At 41.4% G+C, this 18,833-nt stretch overlaps 1 long non-coding RNA gene across 1 annotated transcript; it reads right to left on the bottom strand.

Moving 5' to 3' along the window:
- Nucleotides 1-200: 200 nt before the first annotated feature.
- LOC126410262 (uncharacterized) lies at nt 201-15,951 on the bottom strand. The gene is made up of 4 exons (XR_007573933.1): nt 15,416-15,951; nt 15,130-15,240; nt 1,585-1,759; nt 201-1,370 (listed from the first exon to the last, which is right to left on the bottom strand). It is a non-coding gene; the product is annotated as an uncharacterized LOC126410262 (long non-coding RNA).
- Nucleotides 15,952-18,833: the final 2,882 nt, after the last annotated feature.

Here is an 18,833-nt window from a genome sequence, read left to right on the forward strand (position 1 = left end):
GATTGTCATTTGAGTAGATTGCTGATCGCCTTTATGGAAAAGCAAGAATAATGCATGTGATTCCATCTGCAAAATGAGTCGCATATCCTGATCATAGAGAAACACTCTATCGACCATCTGCCCCTCATATCAAACTAAACCAGCACAAACACAAACTGAACCCACCTACTTGGAAGCAATCTCCAACACCGATCCTATTTTGGCACCTATTCTCCAAAATGGAGAGAAAATCCTGGATTTTAATCACAACCTGATTGCTTAGGAGTCCTTATTCAACCATCTTTGCTTGAGGGTTACTTCAACACAGTAATGCCAAATTTGTCACTTAATTCTTCTAAGATATTACTCATCGCCTTTGTGGAGAGGTTGATTCTCACTACAAGAAAAAGAGCGTTTACTAATGCACTAGCTGCGTTACTAAAAGTGCGGACTAATGCACTCAAAGTGTTACAAATGGTGTTGCTAAAGGCCTCGTTACAGAATCTTTCTTTTACGAAAAAGTTGTGTGTGACTATTAACAATTAGTAACAAACTTTTCTTGTTATTACTAACGCAGATCCTGTATTGCTTATGCGTTTTGCATTACAAACTGTAACCAAACCTGTTTTTTACATTATACATGCGATATGTAATTCTTAGTATCTTGCTAATCAATAAAAAGAGGCAGAGAGCCACCAGTACAGCTTGCTGAAACAATCCAATAAAAAAAAACTGATGCATCTTGCACCTTAATCACCTTACAAACAGACTCATCAGTGAACATCACAGTCACATTATCTAGAACTTCATCAACATGGCATATCCAATGTTGGCCATTAAGCTCATAATCACCAATGGTGAAATCGCTAACATGCAGTAATTCGCTAGACAAATGTCTTATTATTTCCCCATTTTCAGCCCACAAAATACTCATCCACCAAGTTCTTGTCCATCCAGTTGGATCAGAAGTCGATGCCACAACATCGCCATGCATAAACACCATAGCTGCAGCCAAAATCTCAGCAGCGTTATCTTTTGTCTCATTATGATTTAGCCCATATGACTTTAGCTTGACCACTTATCAACAAATCATTGCTCTCAAAATCATCCTCAATATCACTAATGCTGCTATCTGAGAATAGTTCTCCCCCAACTTCCATGACCATGCAAATCAGTCCCTCTTTCTTAGTGGACCTTACAACATCTTGCCTATAAACGTAAACCCCTTTATTTAAGTGTTCTGGAACTTCCTGGTTTTTTATCAATTCCTTATCCTCATTCCCTTCCATTGCAGGAGAACATGCACTTGACCGGAACATTCCAATTGATGAGCACTAACATCAGCATCAACCAAAAGGCTGGCATCTGTTGCTATGATGCTTGCTGACCATCTAAAATTTTGAATGGAAATAAGATTAGTAAATACAGAAATCTCAGGAAATCAGACCATTAAACTCTATTCTTAAAGAGGCATCAATCACATTCAAATACATGCAACTCTGTTACAAGCATATAATTTCCACATATTGGTTCTGAAAAAATGGGAACAGATTAAATTTATAAAACGAGGAAACATAAAATCTCCAAACAGTCAAGAGAGCATACTAGGCCAGAATTTGTGGAAGCTCTACTGTTGTTTGTGTGGCCAAATGAAACATTACAGCAACACTTGGAAGTTGAAAGGGGTGGTATTGCATGTGACATGTTGATGCATGCAAAACTTTTATGCCACATGAAACTTGTTCAACTTGGCATGTCATCAACCTTCGTGACATCCTTCCTGCATATCATCTCTTATGTGTCAACATCACAATGTTCTACTTGTTAAGTAATAATTCTCAAGTAATTAACTTAATTATGCATCCAAATAAAAAAAAATACTAGGGAAATCAAATTTTATCAATTGTAAGCAAATCAACTTAAAACTTTTTCCATAATAAACCCGACCCAATCTCTAATTTGAAGCGAATGACATGATGCACATACTGAACTGTAAATGATTAAAGTACATCTGTACCACTTCGCATGTGAACAAGGACTTGAGAGTAGTTTCCTTGGTCCAGTTCAAACCAGCAAGAACACAGTAGAGCAAACACCAATATCTTAGTGCAGTTCATAATTATATATCTAAACTGATCCTGATTCATGTTGAGGATGTGGGGGCCTTACACAGTCACAGCATGCCTGCCAAATGTGTACAAGACATTTGTGGCCCCAATGAAATAGAGAACTAGCTTTGCTTCTCCTAAGTGCATGACCCCTTCCACCTTTTAAATGAGTAAAGAAAGATAGAAACAATCAAACACCATGTTGTTAAGGCCTTTAATATCATCAAGAAATGAGGATTGTTATTTTGTTTACATGTGCATGAAGCAAAGCAGCAAGGTACCATGTACCTAGGTGTGTAGGTGGTCATGACTAGCTCAATGAAGTACTGGATTTTGTAGTTATGGAAGGAATAAATGAAGACTGTAAAAAATATGAAGGTAATTAGATCCATAGGTGGGGAGACCAGTTTGCTGGATCTCTTTGATTATGTGCCTAAGGCAGAACATAATTCAAGACCCCACTCAACTAAAAATGCAACATGCTGTTAGTCTTGACCAGAAAGCTATCTACTTCCATTCTTGAATGCGAAAAATTCAGCTACATACTTCTGTCTCCACATTCATTTTTCTAATGTTTATTACTTATTTATTTTATAAATATATATAAACTTTCTCCTTACGCCAGTGGTTTGGTGTAAGGGGTACAACGGCATCGTTACCTGACACCATGGAACCTTGCTGCGGGGAGGACTTCTCCTCCCCCTGTTCAGCTCCCACAATGCTAACCAGAGCCTTGCCGGTGGCCAGCTTGGCCAAAAAAAAAATGCATTGAATGCAATTTTTTTTGCAGTGGGGAGGCTACCGCCTCCTCCGTTTTTCAGGAAGGGAGCAGTGATGGCCTCCCTATTTCAAAAAAAATTGCCCTACGGGGCAAATTTCTTTTACTGGAGAGGCCATCGCCTCCCCTCTACAGCACCAGCGAAGCCCAGCAATCCATGGCTGTCGGCAACGCCTTGCCAAGCGTCGCCCATCGCCTGCCTGATTGCTCCTCATCTCAGCGTCGTTTCCTGTGACGTCACCTCCCACCTGCTTGCCGGTTGCCGCTCCTATCGTCGGCTCCCATCTGCGACGTCACCTCCCATCTGCTCTGTCTGTCGTTGCCTGCTTCTCTCCTCAGTTCTTTGTCGCCCGACAGTGCTCTCTCGGCCGCCGCTGCCCCCAACTCTATCACCCGACAGCTCCCAACTTTGTCATTGCTGCTCCCAACTCTGTCACCCGACGGTGCCCTCTGTATCGCCAACTCTATAGTTGCCACTTCTTGTCGCTGCTACTCCTAGTCTACAGAGTTATCGTTCGCTCCTCTACAGCCACCCTGTGTCGCTCGTCCTGTTTAGACGTTAGGGACTGCCCAACACTATTCTGTCCATCACTCGACCCCACTGTCGCCTCCCTTGCCGTCGCCTGAGCTGCACGGGTCTGTTGGTTACTGCTCACTGTCGCCTTCTTGCTACAGCGGAGCTTAGTTTCAGTCATGGCTGTCTGTCCTCGTTTCTGCTCGTTCCTTCCTTCTGGTATCCTCTATTACTATTGTTGTGTGCTCTTTCTGCCCTTTGCATGCCTTCTCTTCTTGTGGTTGGTTGTTTTGCTGTTGTGAGATGGCTAAGTCATCCTTCTCTACTGTGAACACTGGTCAGACTGAGGTTGGGGGTGTTAGAACTGAAAATATACATGTTCAGGTCACCACTATTTGTCTTACCAAAGAAAACTACCTTCTATGGTCCGCTGCTATCACCATGGGGAACGTAGGTCGAGACAAAATTGCTTATTTAAATGGGAGGAAGATTGAACCGGCTGAGACAAATGTTGCTTGGGACACATGGTTTCTTGAGGACAACCAAGTTAAGACTTGGATTGTCAAATCTGTGTCCCTCGAGATTCAGCCCCTCATTCTTCGCAAGGGGACTGCGAGGGATATGTGGGTTATACTTGAGCAGATGTACGTCCAAAATAAGAAAGTGGCTCGAGTGTATCAATTGATAAAGGATGTCTATTCTCTATGGCAAGGTGAACGCTCTGCAGCAGATTTCTATGCAGTCTTGAAATCTAAGTGGAAGGAACTTGACTACTATTCTGATGACACTTGGGATTGTCCCCAAGATCAGGTGCGTCATCTAGCCAAGGAATGAGAGAATAGAGTATTCCTATTTTTAGCAGGGGCTAAATGATGACTTTGAGGGCATAAGGTGTCAAATCCTTAATTCTGACGGACTGCCTAGTATTGAAGATGTTTACTCTCGTGTAGAGGCTGAAGAGCAAAGACGCATTGTTATTACTAGGAAAAAAGGGGATCACATCTTATATAATGAGAGGTCTGCCCTTGTTAGTTGGGGTCTTGTAGGAGCTGCCCGACCTCCTCGCAAGTACACTCACTGCAAGAAGACTGGACATATAGTGGATTTTTGTTGGCACCTCCATCCAGAAAAGAAGAATAGTTGAGGGAGACCTTCTAGTGGGAAGAAATCTATTTCTGATGCTACCAACTCTAGTGGTGGGAAAGCCTCTATCTCAGCTGAACAGATTCATGAGCTCCGTGCATATCTAAGTCAGATTGATGTTGGTCAGGCTGAAGTGTCCGATGATGTGAAGGTTAACCATGCTCTGGCCGTTTCTGGTGAAAAAGGTAATTCTTGTATGGGATAATGGATTGTTGACAGTGATGTCACCCATCATATGACTGGCAATCCTCAACTCTTCCATGAGTATAAGCTATCTTTTGGAAAGGAATGTGTTTCTCTTGCCGATGGTTCTTTTACCTCTATGGCAGGAAAAAAGAGTCTTTCTTTGTTAAACAAATTTTTAGTGCATGGTTCCTTACATGTTCCAAATCTTCCCTTGAATATTTTATCTGTCAGCAAGATTACAAAGGAGTTGAATTGTGAACTCATATCCTCTGCAAATAGTTATGTTTTGCAGGACTTGGTGACAGGGAAGAGGATTGAGATTGGTTAGGTGTCTGCAGGCTTATATCGACTTCCCATCTGTGTGGCCACAGCTCTTATCACAACGGTTAGCAGGACAAACAAGAAGAGAGAAGATTGTCTCCAGTCGTGAATTAGATCTCGCTTAGATTCACCACCGGGGAAATCCTAGGGGTTGTGGAGAGGGCTGAAGATACTTTGTATACAGGCCGTACTCGTGATAGGATTTCAGTGCTCAACTAGTCATTCAATAGTAAATGGTTATCTGGCCCCCATAGAAGAAGGTAAGAAAAGAATTTTTCATTTTTCTGTGGTAACCCCCGCAATGTAGCAATGTAATAGGGTGTCTACCGATTGTTTGGACATCTCCTTTTTGTAGTTTTGAAACAGTTATTTCCTGAGTTATGTTCTAGTTTGGACATATCTATGATATCTTGTGAGGTATGTCAGTTTGCTAAACATGTTAGGGCTTCATACCTTGTTTCCAACAATCATACTAATGAAGTTTTTTCATTGATCCATTTTGATGTGTGGGGGCCTTCAGAAATTCATACCCGTTGTGGTTTTCAGTGTTTTATAACTTTCATAGATGGTTGCTCAAGAAGTACCTTTGTTTACATGTTGAAAGATCGTAGCGAAGTGCCTCATGTCATAGAGACCTTCATTCTTCTTATGGAGAACTAATGTGGTGGTTCTGTTAAGACTTTTCAGTCTGATAATGCTCATGAGTATGTGTGTCAAACTGTTGAGGATTTTCTTCAGAAAAGGGGGATTGTTCATGAGACATCTTGCAGCTATACCCCTCCTCAAAATGGGGTCGCTGAGAGGAAAAATTGTTAACTGCATAATGTCACCAGGGCCCTCTTGTTTCAAAGGAATCTTCCAAAACATTATTGGGGAGATGCTGTTCTCAATAGTGCATACTTGATTAACCGTATGCCTAGTCGTGTGCAAAAGGGGCAGACCCCCCCACTCTATGCTTCCAAGGAATCGTCAACCCTTTCACCTCCCTCCTCGTGTCTTTGGATGTGTTTACTTTATTCATGTTCACAACCCTAATATTAAAAAACTTGATCCAAGGTCAATTAAGGGAATATTTGTTGGGTATTCTCCCACTCAAAAGAGGTATAAATGTCTTAATCCTACCACTGGTCGTGTTTACATTACCAAGGATGTCACATTCTTGGAACATGTCTCTTATTTTGGTGAGAATCCTCTTCAGGGGAAGAAGTCTACGTTAGGGGAAGAGTATTCTCTGAGTCAGGAAATTCAATTTACAGATTTCTTGGAGTACAAGCGGGAAGAGAGTCCACTGATTGTTGAGGTGCTTGAACATGAGAGGAATGGTGTTCTACTGGGGTGGAAGAGGAATATAATCGTTTGTTTGGCAAGGTGTACTCTAGGTGAAGAGTTTGTACAGATAAGGTAACTGATGGTGAGAATTCTACTCCTAATCCCAATGTCACTTCTTTTCTGGATGACCCAAGTTGTGCTTAGAAGAAACCTGTTGAAGAAGACATTCAGACAGAAACTGAAAATGAAGAGCTTCTCATTGCCGTGAGAAATGGTGTTAGGTCATGTACTCAACACCCTATTAGTAACTTTGTGTCATATTCTAGACTGAGCATGGATTACAAATGTTTTGTATCATCTCTTTCTTTGGTTGTGATTCCCAGGACTGTTACAGAGGCTCAGAGTGATCCCAAATGGACTCATGCTATGCAAGAATAGATGGAAGCCTTGAGCAGAAACCAGACATGGGAAGTGATAGGGATCCCTGAAGCGGCTCTCATCTGGTTGGATCCAAGTGGGTCTACACCATTAAGTACAAACCAGATGAGAATGTTGAGAGGTACAAAGCTCACCTGGTTGCCAAGGGGTTTAGTCAGAAATATAAAATTGACTACTTGGAGATTTTTGCTCCCGTTGAAAAGATGAAGACTGTTAGAATTATCATTTCTCTAGAGTGTTGAAGGAGTGGAAGTTGTACCAACCTGACGTTAAAAATGCATTTTCTCAACGGAGATCTTGAAGAAGTGTATATGTGTATGCCTCCAGGATATGAGAAACCAGGAAAGTACTGCAAACTAAAGAAAGCTTTATATGGGCTCAAGCAGTCTCCCCGAGCATGGTTTGAATGTCTTAGATTAATGATGAGACAACACAGCTACATTCAAGGTAATGAAGATCACACTCTATTTGTAAAAAAGAATGAAGGTAAGGTTACTCTTCTATTGGTCTATGTTGATGATATGATTGTTACAGGTAATGATGAAGATGAGATAACAAAACTAAAGGGTTTACTGGCTGCCGAATTTGATCTCAAAGACCTTGGAAAACTAAGATATTTTATGGGTATTGAAATTGCTAGGTCAGGAACAACTCTTATGTTGAATCAAAGGAAGTATACCTTGGATTTATTGAAGGAGACTAGAAAAGTATGGTGTAGACTGGCTTCTACTCCTCTTGATGCAGGACACAAACTCAGTATTAAGGACAGAGAACCTCTTTGTGAAGAGGCTAAGGGGAGGTATCAACATCTGGTTAGAAGATTGATCTACCTCACTCTAACTAGACTTGATATCACCTTTGCTGTGAATGTGATGAGTTAGTTCATGCATGCATCTACAGATGCTCACTTGAAGGGTATCGACAGAATCTTGTGCTACTTGAAAAGGAATCCTGGCAAGGGGCTTCTATATGTAAAACAAGGGCCTATTGAGATTGAGGGGTATTCAGATGCAGACTGGGCTGGCTGTGTTGATACTAGAAGATCTACTTCACGGTACTGCATCTACTTGGGAGGAAATCTTGTTGTTTGGAGGAACAAGAGGCAAGATGTTTGTTCCCGTTCAAGTGCAGAGGCCGAATATAGGGCAGTTGCTATGGGAATGTATTACTGTAGCTAAAAGTGTTGTTGTCTGACATTGAAATAGAGACTGAATGACCTATGAAGATGTATTGTGATAACAAGTCTGCTATCAGTCTGGCCAACAACCCTGTGTTGCATGACCGAACACAACATATCGAGATTGACTGCCACTTTATCCAAGAGAGGATTGATGCCAGAGAGTTGATTCTACCTTATATGAAGTCTGAAGACCAAGCTGTTGATATTCTGACTAAAGCCTTACCTTTGACTCAGTTTGAGAGGAGCGTATCCAAGTTGGGCATGTTCGATATGTATGCCCAACTTGAGGGGGAGTGTTGACATATGTTGTATTTGGGTCATCTATCTGGGTCTAGATCTGGACCCGATCCAGTGTGTTATGTTATGACCCTACTTAACCTGTGTAAACCGTAATTTTTAGTGTGTGAATGAAATTCTAAGAGAGAGAAAGAGTCTAGCTGTTAGTGGGCACCGGTCCTCCTCACCAGTGGTTTTTTCCCTCTTGTTGAGGAGTTTTCCATGTTACAATGTGTCTGTCTCTTGTTTTTGTTTCCACAATAAGATAATGAGATAACGAACCAATGGATGTATGAGATAACGTCAAACATAAGTATGAAATAATGTTTATGAATTAACAAAAGATTTATGAGATAATAAGATAACAGATGGATGTATGAGATAACGCTAAACATAAGTATAAGATAATGTTCATAAGATAATTAAATATTTATGAGATAATGGACAGATGTATGAGATAATGCTAACCATAAGTATGAGATAATATTTATGAGATAATAAAATATTTATGTGATAATGTTAGCCTCGTTGGCCAACGATCACTACAACTGCTCGTTGTAGCACTCACACACACAGTCACAAGAAGTCCAGCTCTTCTTCACATCAATAATAACTTCATTAGGGTTTGCTCATAAGAGGGTTTAAGTACATGACGTGCTGGGTTGGGTTGCTCACTCTAACCAGACCCGACCTGGAACAAAAGAAATTATTTAAGCAAAAAACACCTGAAACTGTTAACGACAATTAAAAGAAACTGAAAAAAAACTGAAATAACTTGTGCCTAACAATTTCCCCTCCTTCAGCACCACCTTGTCCTCAAGGTGCAAAATTTGGAAAGCGATTAATAATGTCTTCAGCCTTTTCCCATGTCGCTATGCCCTCCTTAATATTCTTCCACTCTATTAACCACTCAACCGATTTCGAGCCCTCTTGATTGATCGTACGCATGCCAAGTCGACGGAAAGGAACAGCCTTGGTTTGATCTTCGTTGATGGGCCCTTCGATTATGTCTTCTTCAGTCGGTGGTTGGGGGCACGACTTAAGCTTTGAGACATGAAAAACAAGATGTATATTATTTTCAGCTGGCAGTAGCAACTCGTAAGCATGAGGACCAACACACCTGATGATGCAAAATGGGCCAACATAGCGGGGGGCGAGTTTGTTGTACCCTCGTGGTTGATGCCGTGCTGCGCGGGTCGGCCTGCATAAGTACACCCATTCGTCAACCTTGTACTGTTGGTCCCGGTGTCTGCGGTTGTATTGGATCACCATTCGGTTGCGCGCTGCTGCGATGTGTGTTTTTAGATCTCCCAGAATAGAGTCCCTACAGCGGAGCTGAGTGTCCACTGATTCTTCTCTCATTGTGTTAGGCTGGTATCGACGTATAGTGGGAGGGGGACGCCCATACACCACCTCAAATGGTGTGACACTGGTCGATGAATGCCAACAGGTGTTGTATGAGAATTCAGCTCATGATAGATATTCTGCCCATAGGCGTGGACGTTGCCCTACAAAACAGCATAAGTAAGTCTCAAGGCACCTGTGTCTAACCGTCAGTTTGTGGATGGTAAGTTGTGGTCAATTGTAACTTCGTGCCCTATAACTGAAAATATTCCCTCCAGAAGGCACTGATAAAGATGGGATCTCTATCACTGGTTATCGACCTGGGCATGTCATGTAGCTTCCTAATGTGATCTTGGAAAGCATGAGCGACGATCTTGGCTGAATATGGATGTGATAAGGGTACAAAGTGTGCACATTTCGATAGGCGGTCCACCACTACCAAGATAACAAACTTTTCCTGGGATGATGGCAGACCTTCTATGAAGTCCAACGATATGTCTTCCCATATAAGCTCTGGCGTGGGTAGTGGAAGAAGCAATCCGGCTGGTTTCATCGTTTCATATTTGTTCTTTTGGCATATGTCGCATCCCTTTACAAGATCGGTGATGGCTCTTTTCATTCCTGGCCAATAAAAGGTAGGTCGTAGTCAACGATAAGTACCCTTCACGCCTTCATGACCGGCCGTTTGCTCATTATGATAATGTTGTATAGGGGTTTGCGGCAAGGTGGACTCGGGCGGAATAAAGTTGCGTCCGCTGCGATATAGGTATGGTGATTTCCACTCGTACCCATACACTCTAAGGGGATTCTTCTCCATCTCATCTCTAATCTTCTTTATTGTGGCGGCTCTTTCTTGCGCTTGTCGAATCTCATCCCATAGGTGGGCCTGCACTTGTGAAATGGCAAATAAACTACTAACCTGCTGGTCGTGTGAGCGGGACAGCCCATCTGCTACTGTGTTTTCTTTCCCTTTGCGATAGCAGACCTTGAAGTCAAAGCTCATCAATTTTAGCATCCATTTTTGCATTGATGACGATAGGGTGGACGGCTTCAGGCAATGTTGGAGACTACAGTGGTCGGTTAAGACAAGAAACTGTTGCCCCAAGAGATAGTGCTTCCATTTGAGTACGACAAGGACTATGGTGATCACCTCTCGTTCGTAAGCAGATTTACTTGCAAACGCAGAACCCATTGCTCGACTGAAATAAGCGATGGGATGTCGCTCTTGGCTTAGCACCACACCCACGCCCGAATCAGATGCATCTGACTCGACTGTAAACGGAAGTTGAAAATTAGGCATCTGCAAAACCGGGGCTGTAGTCACTACCTCTTTGAGTTGTTGGAATGCTTACTCGGCCTGAACACTCCATGCAAAACGGCCCTTCTTGGTTAGTGTCGTGAGAGGTGCTGCGATAAGGCCGTAGTTTCTGACAAACTTACGGTAGTAGCCCGTGAGTCCAAGGAACGTGCGCAACTCGCGCACGGTTCTAGGTGTACCCCAACCTTGCACCGCCTGGATTTTTTCTTGTTCCATGCTCACCTTCCCGCGGCTGATCACATGTCCTAGATAGGAGATCTTGGACGTGCCAAAAACGCATTTGGAGAGTTTGGCCTGTAGCTTATGTTGTTTCAAGGCTATTAGCACCGTTCGTAAGTGGTGGAGATGTTCTCACTCTCCCTTGCTGTAAATCAAAATGTCATAAAAAAAATCAATACGAACCTTCGTAAGAAAGGGCAAACACATCGTTCATCAGTGATTGAAAGGTGGAAGGCGCGTTCATCAGCCCGAAGGGCATGACCGTGAACTCGTAGTGCCCGCCGTGCGTGTGGAAGGTGGTCTTAGGACTGTCGTCCTTCACCATACAGATTTGATGATACCCGGAGCATAGATCTAATTTGGAGAAGACGCATGCCTCATTCAGCTCATCCAATAAGTCTTCCACAATGGGAATCAGGTACCTGTCCTTGATGGTGATGGCGTTCAATGCACGATAATCCATGCAGAAACACTAACTTCCGTCTTTCTTTTTGACAAGCAAAGCAGGCGAAGCAAAGGGGCTACGGCTAGGCTGAATTACACCTGCTTCCAACATCACTTGCACAAGTTCTTCGAGGGTTTCTCATTGTATCCGGCTATAGCGGTAGGGTCAAGATTTGATAGGTTCGGTCCCCAGCTGTAATTCGATGCGGTGTTCATATCCTCTTTCTGGTGGTAGCGCCTTAGGCGTGCTAAAAACTGACCCAAACTCTTATAGCATTTCCTGCAGTGTGCTCTTAAATGCTTCGGAGCCGAATTGGACCTCTTTTTCTTCCTTTTGTGCCTGCACGTGAGTGGTTAGTAGGAGAAAAGAAGTGGACGGTCCCTTCATCAGGCGGACAGCTGGTTTTTTCGAGCACGGTTGTCTAGGGCTCGCCTCCAATGTAATTCTTTCATTCGCGGGCCCTTTAATCTGCGTTTTCATGCCCACAAAATCTCATACCACTTCTCCCAATTTACGCAGCCACTGGATGCCTAAGACCAGGTCAGCTTCCGCCATGGCTAAAATGTATAACTGTACAGGGAAGTGAAAACCTTGGATCTCTAACCTTTCCATCTGGCACTTACCCCTGCACCTCAGGGTACTCCCGTCTCCTACTACCACTTCAAAGGAGGGTTGCACCTCCATATGGCAGCCTAGGGCTTGGGCAGATTTCTCACAAATGAAATTGTGAGTCGAGCCCATGTCGATCAGCAGGCTGACTTGCCGGCCTCGTAACTTGCCTTCCATACGCATGAGATGGGGAACCTCATTTCCAGCCAACGCGTGCAACAAAATTTCAGGTACTGTCTAGTTTTCCACCTCTTCAGGTTCCATAGGCATGGGCAGAATCGCCTCAGCCTCGAGTGGTTTGTCGCTCTCCTCGACTAGATACATGTGTAGGCGTCCGCAGTTATGCCCTGGAACGTACGGCTGATCACAGTGAAAACATTGGTTCAGTCGTCTCTTCTCCTTGATTTGTTCGGGTGTCAATCGTCTCACCACTTGGCGCGGCTCGACTCCCTTCTGATTTTTCCCTGGGGCCGGTGGGAAGACGTCAGATTTCGGCTTCTCTAGCGGGCTGGTTTGTGCGTCCGACCACACCTTATGGAAGGTCTCTCGTGGGCTGGTCCTCACGTCCTGCCACATCCTGCTAAAAATGCCCCAAGCGAACATGTGTAGCCCGTTCGTTTTTCTCTTCCACCGTGCGGGCTAAATCGAAGCAGTCCCTCAATGTTTGTGGCTTCATGGCTTGAACTTCAATGTGTATTTCATCCTTCAAACCTGGTAGGAACGTGCCTATGAGGGCTGGAAGGGGCCATCCAAGCACCATATTCATCAATGCCTCAAAATTTTCCTGGTACTCCAACACCGTACCCGATTGTTTAATGCGCGATAACTCTACATTGTAGTCGAGATATGCCGACGGCCCAAAGCGCACCATGAGCTCTTTCACCAATGTCATCCAGTCTGGTCTCCCTTGCTGCGACACCAATGAACGAAACCAACGCACCGCCGCCCCTTCAAAATAAACCGTCGCGTGACGCACTCTTTCGTCACCCACGATTCCCTGGCAATTGAAATATTGTTCGGCGTGGAACACCCAACTGATCGGATCGTCTCCCGAAAACCATGGAAAATCCATCTTCGCTGGGTGCCAGATTGCGCCCCCATTCCTTGGCAAATCCTATCCCCTGCACTCGTCTGACTGGATCTGATCTGAATCAAGCGATTGCTGCCGGGAACCTTGTTGCAGGCTTTCTCGCAAGAGTGCCGACATCGCCTGCTGCTCCACCAACATGGCCTCCAATCTTGCGTCCACAGTGCTCAAGTGTTGATCCATCCCATGCATCCGCCCTTCTAGGCCGCCGATCACCATATCCACTTGATTTTGGTGTTGTTCCACCGCTGCCATGGCACGCGTGGTGACTCTCTCCACCATGATCAATGTGGCGCTCTGATACCTTGTTAGCCTCGTTGGCCAACGATCACTACAACTGCTCGTTGTAGCACTCACAGACACAGCCGCAAGAAGCCCAGCTCCTCTTCACGTCAATAATAACTTCATTAGGGTGTGCTTACCTCATAAGAAGGTTTAAGTACATGACGTGCTGGGTTGGGTTACACACTCTAACCAGACCCAACCCGGAAAAAAAGAAATTATTTAAGCAAAAAACACCTGAAACTGTTAACGACAATTAAAAGAAACTGAAATAATTTGCGCCTAACAGATAATGAGATAACGCTATAAGCGAGGCAAAAAAAGTGTTTTTTTACTGCTTAAAGGGTTATATTGGTCATAATAATATATATTATCATACTGACAAATTTTACCTTTATTGAATCCCCAAATTTTCTTTTTGTGGTTTTCATATTTGTCTCTATATAAAGTTTTTTTTTTTTTGTATTAATCATGGGCATCTTTTGTCATTATTGAAATGGTGTATGAAATTGCACACATAGGCACTACATATATAACCAGCTTTGATCTGGCGAAGGCCCGACACCGATTGTTGTTTTTTTTTTTATTTTTTTAAATCAATAAGAGCGTCCAATCAAAAAGATTGAACACTTAGTATCGAGCATACCCCACATATGTATGTATATATATATATATATATATATATATATATATATATATATATATATATATATATATATATATATATATATAGAGAGAGAGAGAGAGAGAGAGAGAGAGAGATAGGGCTTCCTCCCAATCAGTATTTCAAAAAATAAATTGAGCAAAATTGTCACATGGTTTTTTATTGTGCAAAATGAGGCCAACCATCTTTCTTTCTTTGTTCCTTTCCCTCTTAACCTTCTGATATTAGCAATCAGTGAAATTTGGTCCCCGCTCCTTTTAAATCTAACCAAGAGATGACTAAGATCCAATGAATTTGATTATTGGACAATAGCTAAATTAGAACACGGTAAGAGTTATGGTTAAGAATAAAGAACAAATTGTTGCTTCAACAATTATAGGAATAGTTAAGTGAAGGGAGACCTTGTCTTACCTCTGTACGTTATACTTCTTAAGGTAAGGACACAGTGGTCCGAAGTGTCAAATGGTGAAGCATGTATGGATGAATTATTCAATATTTTATACATAGGCAAGTGGTCCTTTTGCTTTGCAGTTCGACTCCCATGATCCTACACATAGGCAGAGCCAAGATTTGCTTCTGCAGGCTTATTCACCATTAGGTTCACCAGGTACAACATGGCTGAAGAGTGATGTTCTAAAGAACCCAGTAACCCAGTGTTTACTATGATTGCTGAAAAAATAGGCAAGACACTACCACAAGGGACTTTGCTTTGGGGACTACGAACTGGCCAGAGTGTGCTGTCAACAAGTACTAATGGAGCCAGGATAAAGAAAAGTTTTCATATATTGGGTTGGCCTATCCTAGATGACCTGTTCTCTAAATTCTCTAGAAAGTTGACGGTCGTGCCTAATTTATTGCATGCATCCCAAAAGAATAACATAGTAGGTTAAAATCATGTCCATATTCACTCTCGAATCCTTCATATACTATATATTTCAAGAATAACAACAATAATATGGAGACACTAACCTTGTCGAGGACAATTCTCTAACAGAAAAGCATTGTTGTTTGTGGGTGAAGTCACCCGATCCCTCGTGCGTAGACTTGCATTATGATCTGAGTTACTCACAGGGTACTTTACTGATGTAAGAAAACGTTTTTGAAGCTAATTAAAAGGATGAAGAAGCAGGGCAGGCAAGAGAATGCTGGGTCTTTAAGCAAAAAGCAGAATTGATGAGATGATCAGAACTTTCAATACTAGAAACAGAGAAATCACATTCTTCTCCCTAACAAAGTGAGGAGAGATAGTGTGCACCTCAGGTTCTGATGAACGAAGGCAAGATGGAAAGTATTGTCTAACGGTGATCTCTGGTTGTTCCTCTAAGATTGAGTGTCTACCTCACAATCCAATGGCAGATCAAGAATGCAGCACCGATTGAGCTTTTCATGAGAGGTTTATGTGAAATGCCAACGTCAATGATCAATGCAGTAGTGATCAGCATCCCCAGCTAAGGTTGGCTATGAACGTCGGCGTCAACCAGAGCAAGGAAAGAAAAGGAGCTTTGAGGGAAAGCAAAGAAGGAAAGGAAAAAAAAAGGAAACACGCGGGAGATTAATAAAGGGAATTTTTGCGGGTACAGTTTCTAATGCAAGAGCAAGCTGTGTTTGTAAATTCCAGCGCGTCTCCAATGTGCACATACACACGAGCCTTTACCCTAACCCATGGCGAGTTCATTTGGGATGGCAGGGGGTTTATTTGAAACTTTGGGTTCTTTTTTGAAGCAGAATGCAGACGCATTTGGGAAAATTAGGGCATCGCTTTCTCTAACGCAAGCTTGAGATGCGTTTGGTAAATTATTGAGCCTACCTATTCCCTAACACAGACCCCATCTCTGTCACTAAAGTTCAGCCTTATCTAGGATTCCACACCAGATACAGCCAATGCGTTGCAGAAGACTCTTCTCTAACGCAACTTGAAACTTGTGTTTCAGAAACCTGGACTCAACTCTGATGGGTTACTAATACTATATATTATAATTGTCGTAGCGTCGGTAAACACCCAAGTCTCCACACCACAATGTTAAACCATAAGCACCACAAAGTTCGCAAGGAACTTGGAGATAAACTTATATAAGGAATTGTGCAGCACTATGGGTAGAACTCTTGAATTCTGATGGCACCATTCTTTTTAGGAAAAAGGAGATAATATGTGTCTGATTAACCTTCCTAACAATCCTTCATGTACAAAGGAATATATCCATGACATGCCAAGGTTTTATTCAACAATCTCCTAATGATATTGATAGATTACAACTTGCATTTATTGAAACTTCAAAATATTTTGTCAATGTTCATAAATTTTTTGAGCAGTTGACGTGCGTAATTAATGTTGTTAGTGCAAGTAGTAAATGTAATGGTGAATTGCATGAAGCTCAAACAATTGAAATTGCATAAAAAATTATTATTGATGAACGTGAAACAGGGAGATGACTTAATCAAATTGGAACAATATAACAACCTGGAGATACTCGATGGTGATCTTATTTTTCTTGTGTATAGTTTGATAAAAATGTTTGATAAAAAATAGTGGATTGACATATTAAATACGTGGTGAAAGTAATTCTTTATACAAAATGTTTACATCATTTGAATTTGTATTTATTTTGCACATGGTATGAGAAATTTTGGGACAGGATACTACTCTTTGTCAAGTATTGCAATGGCAGAGACAACTCATTTTAAATGCAATGACTATGGTTTACATTGCAAATGAATTTCTACAATAACTTAGAGAGATTAAATAAGACAAATTTGTATATATTGTGGAAGTATTTCGTAGGGCACATGATATCCCAATTTTAGATATGAATGCTCAATATTTTGTGAGAGGATCACACTATCGTATTTTTATTGCTACCACTTGAGTCTCAGCTAGTAGAGTTAAACAATAAAATTAATGAGAATTCTATCGAAATACTATGTCTAGTATCGACATTTGACCCTAGAGATACATATAAGTTATGTAATTAAAAAGATGTATACACTCGTGTAGAGAAGTTTTATCTTGAAGATTTTTCAAAGCCAAATTTTCAAACTTTAAGATATTAGTTGAAATGTTATAAGAATGATACCCATCGTCATTCAAGTTTTCAAAATTTAAGTACGATATCATATACATGTCAATCATTGATACATAATAGAAAAAAGAAAGGACATCATTCCATATGCAAGTTGATCTGTCTTATCCTAACACTTTCTATCTCCATTACAACCACAGAAAGGGTATTCTCTTTTATGAAACTTATTAAAACAAGATTGCATAATTAAAATAGAGAATGGATTCTCTACAGATTATCTACTTTTGTATATTAAGAAAGAAATTACTTAAATGTTTGATTTGAACGATATTTTTGATAATTTTTATAAGATGAAAGCTCATAAAGCACAACTAAAATAGGTAAAGTATTTTGTTGCATCTTTTAGATGTTAATGTCTATTTGAGTCATTGTTTGCATTCATTAATTAATGACATAGTTTTCATTTCTAGTTTATTATGTAGGTGAATAAATGACAATATGTAACTCTTTTCAATGGAAACAAAAGCACAACTAATCATCTACATATTGGTTAATGGAAAGAATTGATTGTTTTGGGTAAGTAACATTTTTTTTTGTGCCCATTTATGTACTTCAGTATTTATTTGCCAAATTTTGGGTTGTGATCCTTGTATGGATACTTATACTCACAATAGAACACTTATCTGTTCAGGACAAATCACACTATGCATTAATGATGCAAATAGTTATTAAAATGTGTCGTAGGACATGTCACAAACCACATTCTTGATGTGGGCAATTGTATAATGTGTATATTCATTTCCACTACACCATGGTTTGCAAATGATATCTGAATTTTGTGTGTATGTATGTATGTATGTATGTATATATATATGAATTGTAGATATTATATAAATAATATATTACAATTCAACCCTAGATTGTTCGCCACCTGGGAAAAAATTCTGGCTCTGCCCCTGCTCCCATGCTTCCTTTCTTAAAACTCTCACTCTACTCCCTTCCCTTTTGATTTATAGTGGTCAAAAAACGAAATCAGGGAGGATTCCCATCTAAAAAGGATCCAACCCCACCCTTTTCCTAATCTTCAATGGGTGACAACTGAGCTTTTGGAGGGTAGTAGGAATCTATTACAGTTTCTTATCATTTGATTTCTTGATTCTTGCACCTTGCTGATCTCTATTGGATTCGTCCTTCTGTATAAAACTAATTTTTCTGTTCCCATCCTTCCATGAAGGCGTATGAGCAGTCTAATATTTAGAAGGGGATTGGTGCATGTCACCAACCTTAGTAGTGCACCCACTTCCTCTTGTGTTTTTGGCACCTGACTCAAGAGCTTTCTAGTGGGCTCTTTTGGACAAAGTTCAGGCAGGTGGCTATTTATCTCACATTGCCAGCAAAAATGTAGTCTCTCACAAACAATTGGCAAAACCAAACATTTTGATTCACCATCGAAGAACTCAACACTATCTAACAATCTTGCCTTTAAGGGGACATCAGTGCAAAATTGGGTGTACCTTGATCTTACAAGAATGGTGATGAGATCTTCAACTTCAATGAACTCTACACCTAATCTTGCCGTTGTGCTGTGGAAAACATTTTTATTCAATGCTCTAGCCCCAGGTTGTAAATCCTTATCAAAAGAGGCACAAGCACCAC

The sequence above is a fragment of the Nymphaea colorata genome, chromosome 1 (genome assembly GCF_008831285.2).
Source record: "Nymphaea colorata isolate Beijing-Zhang1983 chromosome 1, ASM883128v2, whole genome shotgun sequence".
NCBI lineage: Eukaryota > Viridiplantae > Streptophyta > Magnoliopsida > Nymphaeales > Nymphaeaceae > Nymphaea > Nymphaea colorata.